Raw genomic sequence first — 18,026 nt, forward strand, 5'->3', positions numbered from 1 at the left:
GGTGGCAGACAGAAGACAGGTGACCGTGCCCTCGAGCCTGCGTCTCCTGGGCTCCAGCCCCACCCCCGTAACAGAGGAAGGAACACAGGGAATCCACCTGCCTTGTCGGTGTTCCAGCACGTTGCCTCCCACACCACTTCACGTCACCCGTCAGCACACTCAGCCCAGGTCCTCCATGTGTAAATCAGAGGCATTAACAGTCCTACTTAAAAGGGCTCTTGTGAAGATTAAATGGTAGCATCCATTATCCTAAGAAAAACAGCAAACATTTATTGAGTCCTTAAAATGCACCAGCCATTAGAACATGTGTTTACATATATTACTTTTGATCTCTATTTAAATGCAGAATGTTAAAAAGCACTTAGCACAAAATATATATACAATGCATGGTAACCAGAATTATTATTAGGGAAACTGTTCTTAGTTTGTATATATCATAACAATTGGTTATCTCTGTGTTTTTAAAGAACCACCATTTTCAATAGACAAAGCTGGTCTCGTGTGTCTATTTTTTGTATCAGACACCTGCAAGAACTGGCCCGTGTATGAGTACACGGCGTCAGTGCCATCTGTGGGAACCCCCTTCATTACAGTTTTAAAAACCATACAGAAGGACAAGTGTACGAGTGACGTGAACAAAATCTATATTTTAGGCAAGCAGCAAATTTAATTAGCATCGAAGTATGCAAAAACTGTACAGCGTGTATGGTCTCCAGGTAATGCCAGTTGGTTCCGTTTTGCTCTTTTTCATAAATAATGTCAGTCCATGTGAATCTCTGTCTTGTTTTTACAGATTCACACATGTAAATTACAAAAAACAAGATTCTACCAGCAACTTGTATGGAAACTGTTCTCAAGTATTTCAGCACAGCTGAGCAGAGGGAAAGGAGCAGGCCCGGGAGGCTCCCAGGTCGATCACACCCGGCGTTAAAAATCCTGAGGAACCCTGGCTGATGAGACAGCGGGTGAGATGGGCGTGGGGCATGTGGGCGCACGGAGCGGCTGTGGGGGAGTTTAATGAGAGAAAATGTTTCAAAGTGGTTTAAAGGGATTTTTAGATTGCACAGCTTAAACTTGCAGAGAAAAACAAACATTTTATAGGAAATTGAACTCAGGAATAGTATTTATCAACGTGGTTTTTCCTTAATGTTGTGTGAGGTTTTCTTTGCTGACTTCTCAATCATTGATTAAAAGAAAAGCCATTGTTATCTTTCAGGGAGATCAAAATCCGACGACATATATAACGTGTCTAAGCTGGAAATCTGGGAAAAGTAAAAACTGCGACTAGCACTCGGGTCATTAGAGACGAACGTGTCTGAGGAATGGATTGTCACGTAGCATGGAGCTGTCCTGAGGTCTCTCTAGGAGGGTGCATTGGGTTTAGCTCAGGTTGGTGGGCGAAGTGCAAGAGGTGTCCATCCTAACCCTAAACACACACTCAGACATGAAGTTCCCCAAGTTAAACTTCCTGAGAAACTTCAGAGGTGCATTTCTGTCAGCTGGCCCCTGCCCCCAGCCATTCCACAGTCAGGCCTAATGACCAGGTTCTCTTTCTGTAAGCTGTCTTAGCTGTGTTGGGATGTACACAGTCTTGTCCTCCTAGATGAGGCATTTTTTGCAGAAACAAGTAGGAGAGATTATCCTTGGGGATGTTAGAGGAAAGCTGCAGCAGGTTGGTGGTGGTGGTGTTGGGAAGGCAGGGAGGGTGCCATCCCCCATTGATGAAAGTCTCCTTAGGGATGTGAACAGAAGCTGCAGCTCATGTTTGATTTCCTTGCAAATCTAAATAGGAAAAGGTGGCCCACTGATGGTGGTCTTCTTAGCTAATGTAAGTGGGAAGCTGCAGCTGAATGATGGTGGTGCCCTGGAGAAAGCAGAGGGAGTACTGGGTACCCACCGATGGATCCTTGGGAGTAGACGGGAGCTGCAGCAGATCGGTGGCTTTATCATTGAGATGCAAAGGAGGATGCTGTGGTCCCATGGTGACAACGTCCTAAGATGTAGAAGAATCTGAGGCTTGTTCACAGTGTCACCAGGAGCTGCAGAGGGCAGCCGTGGTGTGTGCATTGGTGTTCTCAAGACTGGTAGGGAGCTGCTGCTGAATGAGGGTGGTGTCCTCTGGAATCTGTTCTGGAAGTTGTGCAAATGATGAATTAAATGGGGATCTGCGGCTAACTGGTGATGTCATCACAGGAGATGCACACAGTTCTCTGAAGCCAATGACAGTGGTGTTTCTAGGGATGTAAATGGAAAACAGCGGCTAACTGACCCTGGTCTTACTGGGAACACACAGGGAACCATGGCTGCCCTATGAGCGTGCCCTTAGAAGTGTTGGTAGGGAGGCTGCAGCTCGTTGCTGGTGTGACCCCAGGAGCGAGAAGATGCAGAGGGGAAAAGATATTCCTTAGGCCTTGAGGAGTAGACTCAGAAAGACACAAAAATACTCACTTGCTTTTAAATACCAAGACGTGTTCTGCCTAACAAAGCTGACCATAGGTGTGGCTGTAAGAGCCGGATGTGTGAGCGGGAGGGTCCGCGTCTGCCGTGTCTGGTGGAGAAGATGTGGGGACGCCTGTGTTGTCCGCTGGTGGGAGTTGGGGTCAGGTACCACCTCCATCTCTTTCAACCTGTCTTCTCTGCATTTGCCGCGTCTCTGGGAACCATGAGCTAATCATACCAGAATTATTTCCTCAAGTGTAGTTTTGTCTCTGTGAAAGATACTAATTTTTCTTCTCTCACAGTAATGGTACATGGGGATGCGACCTTATTAAAACCTACTCCAGACTTTGATTTATAAAGCCTTTCCCCTAACACGGTTATTTAGGATTCATGTGTTGGCATAAGTCATTTTGTAGGTCACAGAAGTTTGAGACTGAACTTTATAATCTTTACAGCTCTGATAATATATTAGCGCAGTTTGAACTACTTTAAAATTGAATTTCTGTCAACTGATTCCTGAGATTTTTAATCTGACCTATAAATTGCCAAGTCCCAACAAGTATCAGTCATGAAAACATGTAAAAAGAAGAAGAAAATGATTTTAGTGGTAATACCAGTTAATTTGTCAATTACCACATGGGGATAGGAAATGATCTTTTCCATTAAATTTTATTAGGTGTTTATTATATCTTGTGGATAGGAAATTAGATTTTGATTTCAGATGAATCACATTGGAAATTGTATGAAATTGACAGAAAGTTAACAAGTTTCACTGTCCTATATATATTATAAACTGAAAATCAAATTCAGTTTCTTTACGAAAAACAAAGATGAACTTTTTAAGATAGAACTTTCAAATATGATAACTCTAGTGTCAACACAGAGAAACCTTATTTTAAGATTTATTATATAAGGTAACTTCAGTGTGTACTTATTATATGTTAATATGACTACCAGTTACATTTTTAAGATACTGAGGGGTTTTCATTGTATTCGAAAATACTTTGCCTATGCCAGTGGTTTTTCAGTGTAATTGTATGACTTGTGTGTGCATTCTATGTCGCTTCAGTTGTGTCTGACTCTTTGCAACCTCATGGACTGTAGCCCGTCAGGGTCCTCTGTCTGTGAGATTCTCCAGGCAAGAGTACTGGAGTGGGTTGCCATTTCCTCCCCCAGGGGATCTTCCTGACCCAGGAATCGAATCTGTCTCTTATGTCTCCTGCATTGGCAGGCAGGTTCTTTACCACTAGCATCACCTGGAAGGCCAAAAAGAGCACTTGTCCCACTAGCCAGCCAGGAGATCTCATTGTATTCAAAAGTACTTTCTGTCTGGCAGTAGTTTTCCAATGTAATCCTATGACTTATTTGTGCCAAATAAATTAGCATTAATTTAAAATGCAGACAAGCAGGTCAATGTTAAGTCAAATGACAGAGATTTAGAGACTGAAATGGCAACATAAGAAAAATGGTCAGAGCGCAGATCATGAAGACAAACTGTAGGAAGGACGTGACTCTGTTCAGGCACATGCAGGGCTCTGACGTAGAAGAGCCTTGTGATCTATGGGAGGTAACAGGCAAGAATTGCATGGACAACAGTTTAGGATCACTAGCAGAAAAATTAGTACTGTTCTGAAATGGCAGACTGTAATGAATCATTTCTCTACTTTTCTCTCACCCATCAAAAAATTGCCAGTGCTGCTGGATAATACAGAATAAAAATGTGTGGGTTTTGAGCCAAAACCTTGACATCAAAAATGGAGATGACTAGAAACCAAATAAGTTTTCTAACATCATAGCTAGAAGTGAAATTCGAGTCTCCAGTATGTCCTGGGTTTACAGCCCCGGACAGTCACTTTGTGGTGGTGGCAGGAGTCTTGAGACCCACATCGGGAAGGGTGCTGTGTGTGCCTGGTGTGTCAGGGCTGCAGCTGCGATCTGTACACAGATGGGGCCTGTTGACAGGAGCAGAAAAAGCCTGCTCCTCTCAGTCTTCAAACTGTGAGGAAATCTTGCAAATGCCCGTGGTCATGAGTGGAAAAAAGAAATTGAGATTAGTCCTCTGGGGTTCCATGCCGGCGTGTCTCAGCTCTCAGTGTAGACAAGTGTCTTTCTGTAGTATCCTTATTTCATGTTTTTCACACTCTGTACTTTTTGCTGATGATCTCTCTCTTGAAAAAGGCCTCTGAGTAGAGTGCTGAAGTGAGTCTATGGGAAGAAGTGAAGTGTTCTAAGGCCAGAAGGCACAGTGGACCTTATAGAGAAATCTCTGTTGCATGGTCTCATTCAGCCGCAATTTAGTGCTATTGGGCTGGGCTGAACGTTACTGAGGGGCTGATAGACCTTGGATACTGTGACCAGAGGCTGGCAAAAGCCCGCCTGGTCTGCCCTCCAACGGCTGTTCAAGACTCACTGTGTTTGCAGCAACTCTATGGATTATATAACTGCAAATACTGAGAATTGGCCTGAATCAGTTGTCTTTGTATGAAAAATATTACTATTGTTCAAATAAAAATTACAACAGAACATTTAAAGACAAACTTTTAAAATGGTAAAATACGATTCTTTAAAGGTTAGGTCATGACACTCAAACATAAAATGAAAATATGGCAAAGATTCATTTAATTTATAATTAAGGAGGAAGCCAGTAACCTGTTACAACTGATTCAGAGAATTCGATCAACACACACGCATACGGAACTGGAAACGCTGAAGTGAACCTTCATTACAGGTGCAAAAACCTAGTCAGTATCCAGTGTTGAATATCATTTTCATTTCTGTGGACAAATATAATTTGTGTTACTATCAGTTTTGCAGAGAGAGTTGTAAAATAGCTCAAAGACAATGAAAGACACAGATAATCAAAACATGTGCTAGACAGACATCCAGCAATCTGTTCTGACATCTTTAAAGAAAGGAATTCTCCATAATGTTTGTGACAAGAATAAACATTTTTGTATAGAATCAGCATGCGAAGAAAATAGTGCTTTTATGTATCAGTATTAAAAAATTGGAAAATATATTTTAGAAAGCAGAGTTATTTTTCAGTATTAGTAAAATGCATGGGGCACCCCAGGAGGAAGTGGTGACTAATAGGGTATTAGTGCACTGCCCTGTTGCCCTTGCTGTGCATCCTCTCACTTCTGCTTCTCACTGTGGTGGGCTCGAGCATTCCATGCCCTACAGTCAGGACCCTGCTGGCCTCCCCGCCGCTGCTCTGTGACACACAGACTACCCTTGGCCCAAATACGTGAATACACAGGAGGCATATAAATCATGCACACAGTAGGCAGTCAATAAGTGTTCACGATCGTCTTTATGTCCTTAGGTCACAGAATTTTGCTCAAAGACTTATGGTTCTTTTGACCTTCATTTTGTTGATATAGAGTAACAATTGTTTATGTCTCTAAAAAAATTAAGCTTTTTTGAGCTTGCATGTGAGTGCTAAGTCACTTCAGTGGTGTCTGACTGTGACCCTATAGACCGTAACCTGCCAGGCTCCTCTGTCCATGGGATTCTGCAGCCGTGAATACTGGAATGGGTTGCCTACTCTCCTCCAGGAGATCTTCCTGACACATGGATCAAACCTGAGTCTCTTATGTCTCCTGCATTAGCAGGCGGATTCTTTATCTCTAGTGTCACCTAAAAAGAGCAAAGTAACCATTTTTACTGTCATTACTTTTGAAGAACTCAGTACTGCTTTTTCTAGACACAGTTAAGAGAGCAGTTGAAAAGGTAATATATTTTATTTTTCAAATTCATGGATTTGATCTATGAAGCTCTGATATAACAATAGGATTTTCAATTTTTGAATCCTCTTTATTGTATTTAATAATACAAATGTGGAGGTTTTGAAGAGGGATGTGTTGCCTCAGTTGAGGAGTAGAGGGGATCCTGGCCAGACATTCTTACTTGCCTAATTTCTGACTAAGGCTGATGTGTTTCTCAGTAATGTTCTGTCTTGAGAAGGAAAATTTAGTTTGCGCCAATGTGTTACTCATAAATCTTGAAATGTCTAGCTTTTAAAATATGTTTCTGATGAGTATTCTACCTTTAAATCCTCATAAACCTCATTTATTGTTTGTTTTTTTTCCATTTTAAAATAGGAAACAAGTACAAACTTAAAAGATAAATTCTGCCATATAAAATAGTTATTGGAAGCAGTGAAATTCTCTAAATACACTTTTCTCATTGTAACACATTTTTTAAAGTAGCTTCATAACAAATCCTGAATTCCTCGAGACTACCGTGCCATACATGTCAGTCTTTGCATGTGAAAAAAGAGAAGGAATAGTTGTGAGATGAAGTGGATGTGCAATTTCGGTTCAAATGTGATGTTGATTTCTCAATTTTATGTTGATTATTCTAATTTCAATTCTGCCTATATTGTTCCAAGTGTCTTCTCTGCCCGTTGTGTGAGCAAAATGATTAAGCACACCTACCATTGGAACCTAATGTTTATTAAGGCACTTTATGCAAGAAAGTATGAAATAGGCTTTGATGAAAATGAACAAAAAATATTAAATTATTGCTGTGGGATATGTTGTTTTCAATCATGAGCTTTGCCATTGGTTCATGTACTTGAAGAGTACAGATGCACGGAAATCTCTTTTGTTCTTTTTGTACATGCATTTACAAGGTGTAAAGGAATGCTTCTGAATATATGTAGCATATTCTTGAACTGGGGTCTCCTGCATTGCAGGCAGATTCTTTACCAACTGAACTATCAGGGAAGCCCATTCATTGTGACAGACAATAATTTAATAACTAAGTCCACATTGGGCCTCATACTGTAATGAAAAATACAATTTAGTTTCATATGAAAATCAAAGTGAAATTTTCAAAGAGAAAGCCATTTGTATTTTTCGTAACTGGGAAATATTAAACTAAAGTTTTAAATGGCCATTCCTGATCCTCAGTAAAGAAAACATACCTATTTTAACTATATATATTCATATATTTGGATATTGAAATATGATTTTTTGATATTTCATTAATATTTGATAAATTCCTATTAATGATCAGACACTGAGAAAATACTGGAGCAAAGAAAAAGATTTCTCCATTTAGAATTCATCTTCAAAAGACCATTTTCCAGCCATATGTTTTTAACAAATTAGCTTAGTCTGGAACTTACTTTTCTTCATCTGGAAAATTAGCTGCTGCTGCTGCTGCTATGTCACTTCAGTCATGTCCAACTCTGTGCGACCCCACAGACGGCAGCCCACCAGGCTCCTCTGTCCCTGAGATTCTCCAGGCAAGAACACTAGAGTGGGTTGCCATTTCCTTCTCCAGTGCATGAAAGTGAAAAGTGAAAGTGAAGTCACTCAGTCGTGTCTGACTCTTCGCAACCCCATGGACTGCAGCGTACCAGGCTCCTCCGTCCGTGGGATTTTCCAGGCGAGAGTACTGAAGTGTGTTGCCACTGCCTTCTCCGCTGGAAAATTAGAGCACTTACCAATTTGTTTATGATCTGTAAGATTCCTGAGAGCTAAGGAATTCAGTTAAAAATATATCTTGCTGGAAATTTTTATCCCAGAGAGATGACGGTTCCCTTAACCTATCCTAGACTTTCCAGTTGTAAGCTTGTCCCAGGATCCCAGGAGTCAGGGATGAGGAGCCAGACCTCAGGGGCGAGCGTTGACTGAGAACTAGGGGTCAGCCCAGAGATGACCTTTCAAGGAGCCCGATCCCCTCTGTATCCACAGAGGAAAATTGAGGAGGGCAGAGATCACGAAGCTACCAGGGTTATCTCATTGTGACATGCATAATGAAGTCTGTTGGGAATATACACACTCACACACACACATGCATTCAAGTCAGTCGGGAATACACACACACACACACACAAATACACACACACAGTGTGTTTGCTGATTTCTCAAAGAGGAGAATGCTAAGATTCCAAGAAACACACACATATAGAGAAGACTTTAGTGCTCTCAGGACTGGTGTACAGCCAGTACGAGATCTAGCAGGTAGACTCCCCACCAGCGGATGCAGTTTTGAGCAGAACCTATGACAAGAAACAGGAATCAGGAAACAGTGGCCAGAACCAGCTCCGCTAAGCTAAGGCTTGTTGATAAAGTGTGGTACTTAACACAAAACATTGCCATCACTTCAGTGCTCATACAAATTATATATTTTATTCACACATCGTTCCATCTGTTCATCCATCTGTCCATTGTCCCTCTAGTTTTGATAAGGAAGTCATGGAGATGGGGCCTTTGTAGCTTCTGGAGGAGCCAGAGTGCAGGTCCTGGTGGGAGATAGTGCCATTGAGCGGCCCTTGCAGTTGCAGCCTCTGGCCCTGGGGACAGAGAGACAGCCTGGTTCGCCCCATAAAGAACAGGCTGGCTTGTGGAACAGTCGCCCAAGGCAGGCCCCAGCTGCTCACTGCAGGGTAAATGGTCAGGTTCCCTATGTGCAGTGGTTTTCCTTCAGGATTTTTGTACACAGTTGTTTTGAGTTGGTATTTATTCAGATTGCATCCTTCTGATGCAATCGTTAAGTGGCTGGAAGAGAGACTTCAACTGTTAAATTTCAGGAAGGCGGCATTTTAGAAAGTTTCCCCAGTTATTCTCTTCTTTTCTGAGACCTATGCGGAAACCACCACTGGCTTCTCTAGTTAGCTCTGTGTTTGCCATTTTTACCATTGAGTAGAGACCCACTGAAAAGTGCCTGATATGCACACAGCTCCTTTGCTGATGCTAATTCTGGAAGAGCTTTTGGGTTCCTCCAATGTCATTCCACGTGCCAGGGCATGTCCCAGAAGGGTTGCAATCTGCTCGTACAGGCAGATGGCCCTCCTCACACCGACTCCTGATGATAGGGTCCTCGCAGAAACCACGGAATGCCCAAGTAATGGGTTCTTAGGTACCTGTCAGGAGCCTGACGGTGCCTGAGATGCGGAGAGGCCCTGGGACGCACGGCAGCCCAGGCGGCGAGAATGCAGACACCACCACAGGCAGCCGCTGATTATCCAGAGAGCGTTTTCACCTGATTGAAATATGACGAGGCTGTCGTGGAGCTCTACGCCTAAATATATGTATATTACCTTCCGAGTGCAAACCCTTTAATTTGGCTTGCCTCACGCTGACATGACTTCAAAGTAAAATAACCTTCCGCCTTGGTAATTGAGTTATCACTGCAGTGTAAAAGTCGATAGAACAAATATTGCTAAGAAATGTAACTGTCCATTGATTTGTTCAGGAATAGACTCAACAAGTAGGTACCTGTTTCCTGGGAAAATGCCATTCTTTGCTTTCAAAATGAAAGTATTTCAGTGGAATAGTGCAGGAATAACCTTCAGTTTTTGTGTTAAGCACTGGAATATGCTGAAAAGAGAAATATAAATAGTGACTTCACGAAAGAAATTTGGGAAGAAAATCAATGATGTATGACTTTAACAATAAGAATTATGATAAGATTTCTTCATTTTTTACCTGTATTATGCTTCCTTTGTCACATTATTAGGTTACCACAATTTTCTAGATGCATTTCATTGTTTCTTCTACATACTCTTGATATTGTTCAACAGATACTGATGGAACACCTCCTAGGCCTTGAAAGTGAAAGCATTTGTCACCCAGTTGTGTCAGACTCTTTGTGACCCCATGGACTGTAGCCTGCCAGGCTTCTCTGTCCATGGGATTCTCTAGGCAAGAATACTGGAGTGGATTGCTATTCCCTTCTCCAGGGGATCTTCCCGACCCAGGGATTGAACCTGGGTCTCCAGCATTGCAGGCAGATTCTTTACCGTCAGAGCCACCTGGGAATCCCTTTAGGCAATAAGCAGTAGCATATGCTTTTTTTTTGGCATTTCTTTTCCGTGGGGATTTTCTTGATCCCTGTCTCCTGTACAATGTCACGAACCTCTGTCCATAGTTCATCAGGCACTCTGTCTATTAGGTCTAGATCCTTAAATCTATTTGTCACTTCCACGGTATACTCATAAGGGATTTGATATAGGTCATACCTGAATGGTCTAGTGGTTTTCCCTACTTTCTTCAATTTAAGTCTGAATTTGGCAATAAGCAGTTCATGATCTGAGCCACAGTGAGCTCCCGGTCTTGTTTTTGCTGACGGTATAGAGCTTCTCCATCTTTGGCTGCAAAGAATATAATCAATCTGATTTCAGTGTTGACCATCTGGTGATGTCCATGTGTAGAGTCTTCTCTTGTGTTGTTGGAATAGGGTGTTTGCTATTACCAGTGCGTTCTCGTGGCAAAACTCTATTAGCCTTTGCCCTGCTTCATTCTGTATTCCAAGGCCAAACTTGCCTGTTACGCCAGGTGTTTCTTGACTTCCTACTTTTGCATTCCAGTCCCCTATAGTGAAAAGGACATCTTTGTTGGGTGTTAGTTCTAAAAGGTCTTGTAGGTCTTCATAGAATCGTTCAACTTCAGCTTCTTCGGCATTACTGATCGGGGCATAGACTTGGATTACCATGATATTGAATGGTTTGCCTTGGAAACGAACAGAGATCATTCTGTCGTTTTTGAGATTGCATCCAAGTACTGCATTTCGGACTCTTTTGTTGACCGTGATGGCTACTCCATTTCTTCTAAGGGATTCTTGCCCACAGTAGTAGATATAATGGTCATCTGAGTTAAATTCACCCATTCCAGACCATCTTAGTTCGCTGATTCCTAGAATGTCAACGTTCGCTCTTGCCATCTCCTGTTTGACCACTTCCAATTTGCCTTGATTCATGGACCTAACATTCCAGGTTCCTATGCAATATTGCTCTTTACAGCATCGGACTTTGCATCTGTCACCAGTCACATCCACAGTTGGGTATCGTTTTTGCTTTGGCTCCATCCCATCATTCTTTCTGGAGTTATTTCTCCACTATCTCCATTAGTATATTGGGCACCTACTGACCTGGGGAGTTCATCTTTCAGTGTCCTATATTTTTGCCTTTTCATACTGTTCAGGGGTTCTCAAGGCAAGAATACTGAAGTGGTTTGCCATGCCCTTCTCCAGTGGACCACATTCTGTCAGACCTCTCCACCATGACCCATCCGTCTTGGGTGGCCCCACACGGCATGGCTTAGTTTCATTGAGATAGACAAGGCTGTGGTCTGTGTGATCAGATTAGCTAGTTTTCCCTGTTGGCCGCCACCCCCGGCCCCCGGGCCCCGGCCCACCCTAGCCCCTGTTGGCCGCCGCCCCCGGCCCCCTGGCCTGGCCTAGGTCCTGTCGGTCGCCGCCCCCGGCCCCCGGTCCAGCCTAGCCCCTGTCGGCAGCCACCCCCGGCCCCCGGCCTGGCCTAGGCCCTGTCGGCCGCCGCCCCCGCCCGGCCTAGGCCCTGTCGGCCGCTGCCCCAAACTATCTCTACCTGGGTGTTAAACTTTGACTAGCACCAAAGCAAGCATCTTCCAAAAGTGATCAGAGCTCACTCTCCCAACACACTGATCAATCTACTTTAAATAGATAAAGTAGCTTGGAAGAGAAGAGAAGCGAAAAGCAAAGGAGAAAAGGAAAGATATTCCCATCTGAATGCAGAGTTCCAGAGAATAGCAAGGAGAGATAAGAAAGCCTTCCTCAGCGATCAGTGCAAAGAAATAGAGGAAAACAACAGATTGGGAAAGACTAGAGATCTCTTCAAGAAAATTAGAGATACCAAAGGAACATTTCATGCAAAGATGGACTCAATAAAGGACAGAAATGGTATGGACCTAACAGAAGCAGAAGATATTAAGAAGAGGTGGCAAGAATACACAGAAGAACTGTACAAAAAAGATATTCACGACCCAGATAATCATGATGGTGTGATCACTCACCTAGAGCCAGACATCCTGGAATGTGAAGTCAAGTGGGCCTTAGAAAGCATCACTACGAACAAAGCTAGTGGAGGTGATGGAATTCCAGTTGAGCTATTTCAAATCCTCAAAGGTGATGCTATGAAAGTGCTGCACTCAATATGCCAGCAAATTTGGAAAACTCAGCAGTGGCCACAGGACTGGAAGAGGTCAGTCTTCGTTCCAATCCCAAAGAAAGGCAATGCCAAAGAATGCTCAAACTACCGCACAATTGCACTCATCTCACATGCTAGTAAAGTAATGCTCAAAATTCTCCAAGCCAGGCTTCAGCAATACACGAACCATGAACTTCCAGATGTTCAAGCTGGTTTTAGAAAAGGCAGAGGAACCAGAGATCAAATTGCCAATATCCGCTGGATCATCAAAAAAGCAAGAGAGTTCCAGAAAAACATCTATTTCTGCTTTATTGACTATGCCAAAGCCTTTGACTGTGTGGATCACAATAAACTGTGGAAAATTCTGAAAGAGATGGGAATACCAGACCATCTAACCTGTCTCTTGAGAAACCTGTATGCAGGTCAGGAAGCAACAGTTAGAACTGGACATGGAACAACAGACTGGTTCCAAATAGGAAAAGGAGTACGTCAAGGCTGTATATTGTCACCCTGCTTATTTAACTTATATGCAGAGTACATCATGAGAAACGCAGGGCTGGAAGAAACACAAGCTGGAATCAAGATTGCCGGGAGAAATATCAATAACCTCAGATATGCAGATGACACAACCCTTATGGCAGAAAGTGAAGAAGAACTAAAGAGCCTCTTGATGAAGGTGAAAGAGGAGAGTGAAAAAGTTGGCTTAAAGCTCAACGTTCAGAAAACTAAGATCATGGCATCTGGTCCCATCACTTCATGAGAAATAGATGGGGAAACAGTGGAAACAGTGTCAGACTTTATTTTTTTGGGGCTCCAAAATCACTGCTGATGGTGATTGCAGCCATGAAATTAAAAGACGCTTACTCCTTGGAAGGAAGGTTATGGCCAACCTAGATAGCATATTTAAAAGCAGAGACATTACTTTGCCAGCAAAAGTCCATCTAGTCAAGGCTATGGTTTTTCCAGTGGTCATGTATGGATGTGAGTTGGACGGTGAAGAAAGCTGAGCACCGAAGAATTGATGCTTTTGAACTGTGGTGTTGGAGAAGACTCTTGAGAGTCCCTTGGACTGCAAGGAGATCCAATCAATCCATCCTAAAAGAGATCAATCCTGGGTGTTCATTGGAAGATCTGATGTTGAAGCTGAAACTCCAATACTTTGGCCACCTCATGCGAAGGGTTGACTCATTGGAAAAGACCCTAATGCTGGGTAGGATTGGGGGCGGGAGGAGAAGGGGACGACAGAGGATGAGATGGTTGGATGGCATCACCGACTCGATGGACATGGGTTTGGGTAGACTCCGGGAGTTGGTGATGGACAGGGAGGCCTGGCATGCTGCAATTCATGGTGTCGCAAAGAGTCGGACACGACTGAGCGACTGAACTGAACTGAACTGAGTAGCATGTGCACTAATCAGTTGTGTTTTTATTTATTTCATTTCTCATTGTCTTCAGAACACAAGCACCTTCTTTAACTTTTTTTGCTGGAACTTCCCTAGTGGTCCAGTGGCTAAGACTGTGCTGCCAGTGCAGAACGCCTGGGCTTGATCCCTGGTCAGGGAACTAGATCCCACATGCTGCAGCTAGAGTTTGCATGCCACAGCTAAAGATCCCACATCTCAGTGAAGATCAAAGATCTTGTGTGCTCCAACTAAGACCTGGCACAGCCAAGCAAATAATATAAATAAATAAATATTAACAAAATTTTGCTTAACACTCAAAATAGTCTTGAATGAGTTTTTCAAAGCTCTGAAGTATGGGAAATGTGTTGAACAATGTTTTATAGAGTCAATGATTTTCAATCTTTTATTAAAATTTCTTTTGATGTCACTTTGAATTATGCTGCAAATATTTTGCTAGGTAAATCATATACGACACAAACAGATGTTTTTAACGTTTGATCCACTGACTTTATTTCTCTCTTTGTTGAATATCCAATACAGTACATTCTTGGCTGTATTTTCTTCACAGAAGTAAAATTGAAGTTATACTAAAAAAGAAAAAATCAGATAAAAGCAAGAGATAAATGTGCATGTTTTTAAGACTGGCCAGGGTTCCTTTTGGATCCACTGTTTTGTGAAAGGACACACGTGTCGTCTGAAGTTCCAGATGTGAGGGCCGGCTCGGCCTGCTGCTCTCCTCTTTCACTTCATTCTCCCCAGTCCAGTTTGCCGCTTTGCAAAACCTTTCCTGCTCATAGGGTTTAGGTCATGATTATATACATGCATGAAAGTGAAATGTCTGTATATTGAGGACTATCTTAAAATATTTTCAAGATGTCTGGTCATAAAGTGCATTACTGAGAATCATAAATACTCCATGGACTCCAAGTCTCTAAGTGGAGGAAATGAACTTGAATTGTATTACGGTTCTCCCTCTGGTTGACTGTCCGAGGACCATCCTCGGGCCCTTCATTCCACCCCCTGCAGGCCCAGCCGCGTGCCCTCTCCTGCTGATTGCATCCGCCTCCCCCGGACCTTGTCCTCACCCGCATCAGAGATCAGCAGAGCTGGTCCCTGAGCAGTGAGGATGGATTCAGTCCAATAACTGTGCAACAGGAGAGGGGGCAGTGTGACCTGGAGTCGACTCTGGCTTGTGCAGGGTTTAAAGGGCGGGCGAGGGAGTGGGAGTTCCATGGAGCAGAGTGAGGCGTGCGGAGGGTGGGGCTGTGCGAGTGGACCAGGGTGCAATCAGGGAGTGGGGCTCCTCCCGTAGAGGCGGGCCAGTCCTCAGGGGTGGCTGCAATACCTTGTCTCCTCATGGGAGCACTTTGCGGGGTGAGGCCTGGAGCTGACAGGAACTCTGAGTGTCTGTGCAAGTCTTTACAGGCCAGGGCGAGGCGTCCGGGAGGAGAGGGGCCTCGCCACCCGCAGGAGCTGTGTCTCAGGGGCTGGGCAGCGTCCTGGTCAGGGCCCCTCCACAAGCTTGTCTCGTCTCTTTCCAGGTCTCCAGTGTCTGACTTTTATCCAGGGCCAGAAGGTATGTGCATCCTGCTCTGGGTAAATGAGGGTAAAGTGTGCTCTGCAGTCAGTAAGTGTGGGGACAACTTCATGCCGTCTTGGGTTTGACCAGCGACACGGGAGACAGGGATTCATGATTGAGTGCTTCCAAGGGAGAGATGGGGAGGGCAGCCCATTCTGGCTGTCTCACAGGACACCGCAACACCTGTTTCTTCTCGGTTCATCAGAGTTACGCGTGTATTCAAGCCGTACGTGACACCGATGGCGGCAGCAACTCCGGGACACCGTCTGATGAAGCACAGCCCTCACCAGCACCGCTTTACGTCTCTAGATGACGGCTTTTGCTGTGCTTGGAAGTTTAGGAGCATAGTTTTCACCTAGAGAGACTTAAGTGAGATGTTTCTATTCAAAGCCTATTTGCACCAATTGAGACTATAAAAGCATAACACTAGGTACAGGCACTGAATGTTTATTGGCATCACTTCATTTCTACCCTATTAACTGGCAGTATCCTTTCTTTAAATGTGGTGTAGATGGATTTAGGAAGCAGATGAATTCTTGGCAGTAATCAAACACTCCAGAAAGTTTTAAAGCAGTGTGATTAGCAAAACAATTTAACCCAATAATCTAATTTTGAATATTCAGACAATAAAAGTGAAGCTTCTCTTACTGCTCTTAATGTTGCCTGTTGAAATCTATGAAAAATATGACCAGTATTAGCTGTGAAGTATAAATTAAGACCACAAATAGGTATGTGGTTTCAGCAGATACTTAGGAGTCTTCACTGGAAAAATTTGACAAAAATATGGATTTTATTATTGTTGACAATAGGGCATCTGATTTTTTAAAAGAGCTTTGGCAGTGAAGCATAATTTCAGGCATTAGAAACTCTCCAATTTGACAAATTGCATTTTAATGGGAAACAGCATATGAGAAAAACATGTTGATTATTATTTCTGATCATATGCTACCCGGTTGGTAGCATCTTTAATTCTCATTGCTGCAGTCATTCAGTTATCTAGGGAGAGTCTAGATTTTCTGATATTTTGAAGCGTATTACAGGGTTTTATTTTTGTTGTGGGAGATTTTTTATTTTTTTTCACTGAAACAAAGCAAATGAATTGCTGGCATTGATTTCAGCATGTATTTCCAGTGTGATGATTCAGTTCAGTTCAATCACTCAGTCGTGTCCGACTCTTTGTGACCCCATGGACTGCAGCACATCAGGCTTCCCTGTCCATCACCAACTTCTGGAGCTAGCTAAAACTCACGCCCATGGAGTCGGTGATGCCGTCCAACTATCTCATCCTCTGTCGTCCCCTTCTCCTCCTGCCTTCAATCTTTCCCAGCATCAGGGTCTTTTCCAGTGAGTTAGTTCTTCCCATCAGATGGCCAAAGTATTGGAGCTTCAGCTTTAGCATCAGTCCTTCCAATTCAGGACTGATTTCCTTTAGGATTGACTGGTTTGATCTCTGTGCTGTCCAAGGGACTCTCAAGAGTCTTCTCCAACACCACATTCAAAAGCATCAATTCTTGGGCACTCAGCTTTCTTTATGGTCCAACTCTCATATCCATACGTGACTACCGGAAAAATCATAGCTTTGAGTAGATAGACTTTTGTTGGCAAAGTAATGTCTCTGCTTTTTAATATGCTATCTAGGTTTGTCATAGCTTTTCTCCCAAGAACAGTGAAAGTGAAAGTCGCTCAGGCATGTCCGACTCTTTGCAACCCCATGGACTATGCAGTCCATGGAATTCACCCTGCCAGAATACTGGAGTGCGTAGCCTTTCCCTTCTCCAGGGGATCTTCCCAACCCAGGTATTGAACCAAGGTCTACTGCATTGCAGGCGGATTCTTTACCAGCTGAGCCACAAAGGAAGCCCAAGAATACTGGATTGGGTAGCCTATCCCTTCTCCAGTGGATCTTCCTGACCCAGGAATTGAACTGGGGTCTCCTGCATTGCAGGTGACTTCTTGACCAACTGAGCTATCAGGGAATCTAAGGAGCAAGCATCTTTTAATTTCATGGCTGCAGTCACCATCTGGAGTGATTTTGGAGCCCAAGAAAATAAAGTCTGTCACTGTTTCCATTGTGTCCCCATCTATTTGCCATGAATTGATGGATCTGGATGCCATGATCTTAGTTTTTTGAATGTTGAGTTTTAAGTCAGCTTTTCCACTCTCCTCATGGAGATTCCTTAAAAAACTGAAAATAGAATTGCCATACGACCCAGCATTTCTACTGCTGGGCGTACACACCGAGGAAACCAGAATTGAAAGAGACTCGTGTACCCCAGTGTTCATTGCAGCACTGTTTATAATAGCCAGGACATGGAAGCAACCTAGATGTCCATCAGCAGATGAATGGATAAGAAAGTTGTGGTACATATACACAATGGAGTATTACTCAGCTATTAAAAAGAATTCATTTGAATCAGTTCTAATGAGGTGGATGAAACTGGAGGATATTATACAGAGTGAAGTAAGTCTGAAAGAAAAGCACCAATACAGTATATTAACGCATATATATGGAATTTAGAAAGATGGTAATGATGACCCTATATGCAAGACAGCAAAAGAGACTCAGATATAAAGAATAGACTTTTGGACTCTGTGGGAGAAGGCAAGGGTGGGATGATTTGAGAGAATAGCATTGAAACATGTATATTACCATATGTGAAATAGATCATCAGTCCAGGTTCGATAC

General features: G+C 43.2%; 1 long non-coding RNA gene across 1 annotated transcript in view; it reads left to right on the forward strand.

The window, feature by feature from the left end:
- Positions 1-18,026, forward strand: part of LOC145516293 (uncharacterized) — a 48,513-nt gene that overhangs the window by 15,187 nt on the left and 15,300 nt on the right. The window contains exon 2 of the long non-coding RNA XR_014061276.1: positions 794-965. This is a non-coding gene — a long non-coding RNA (uncharacterized LOC145516293). The remainder of the gene's footprint in view (positions 1-793; positions 966-18,026) is intronic.

The sequence above is a fragment of the Giraffa tippelskirchi genome, chromosome 8 (genome assembly GCF_054371585.1).
Source record: "Giraffa tippelskirchi isolate mGirTip1 chromosome 8, T2T-mGirTip1v1.2.pri, whole genome shotgun sequence".
Classification (NCBI taxonomy): domain Eukaryota; kingdom Metazoa; phylum Chordata; class Mammalia; order Artiodactyla; family Giraffidae; genus Giraffa; species Giraffa tippelskirchi.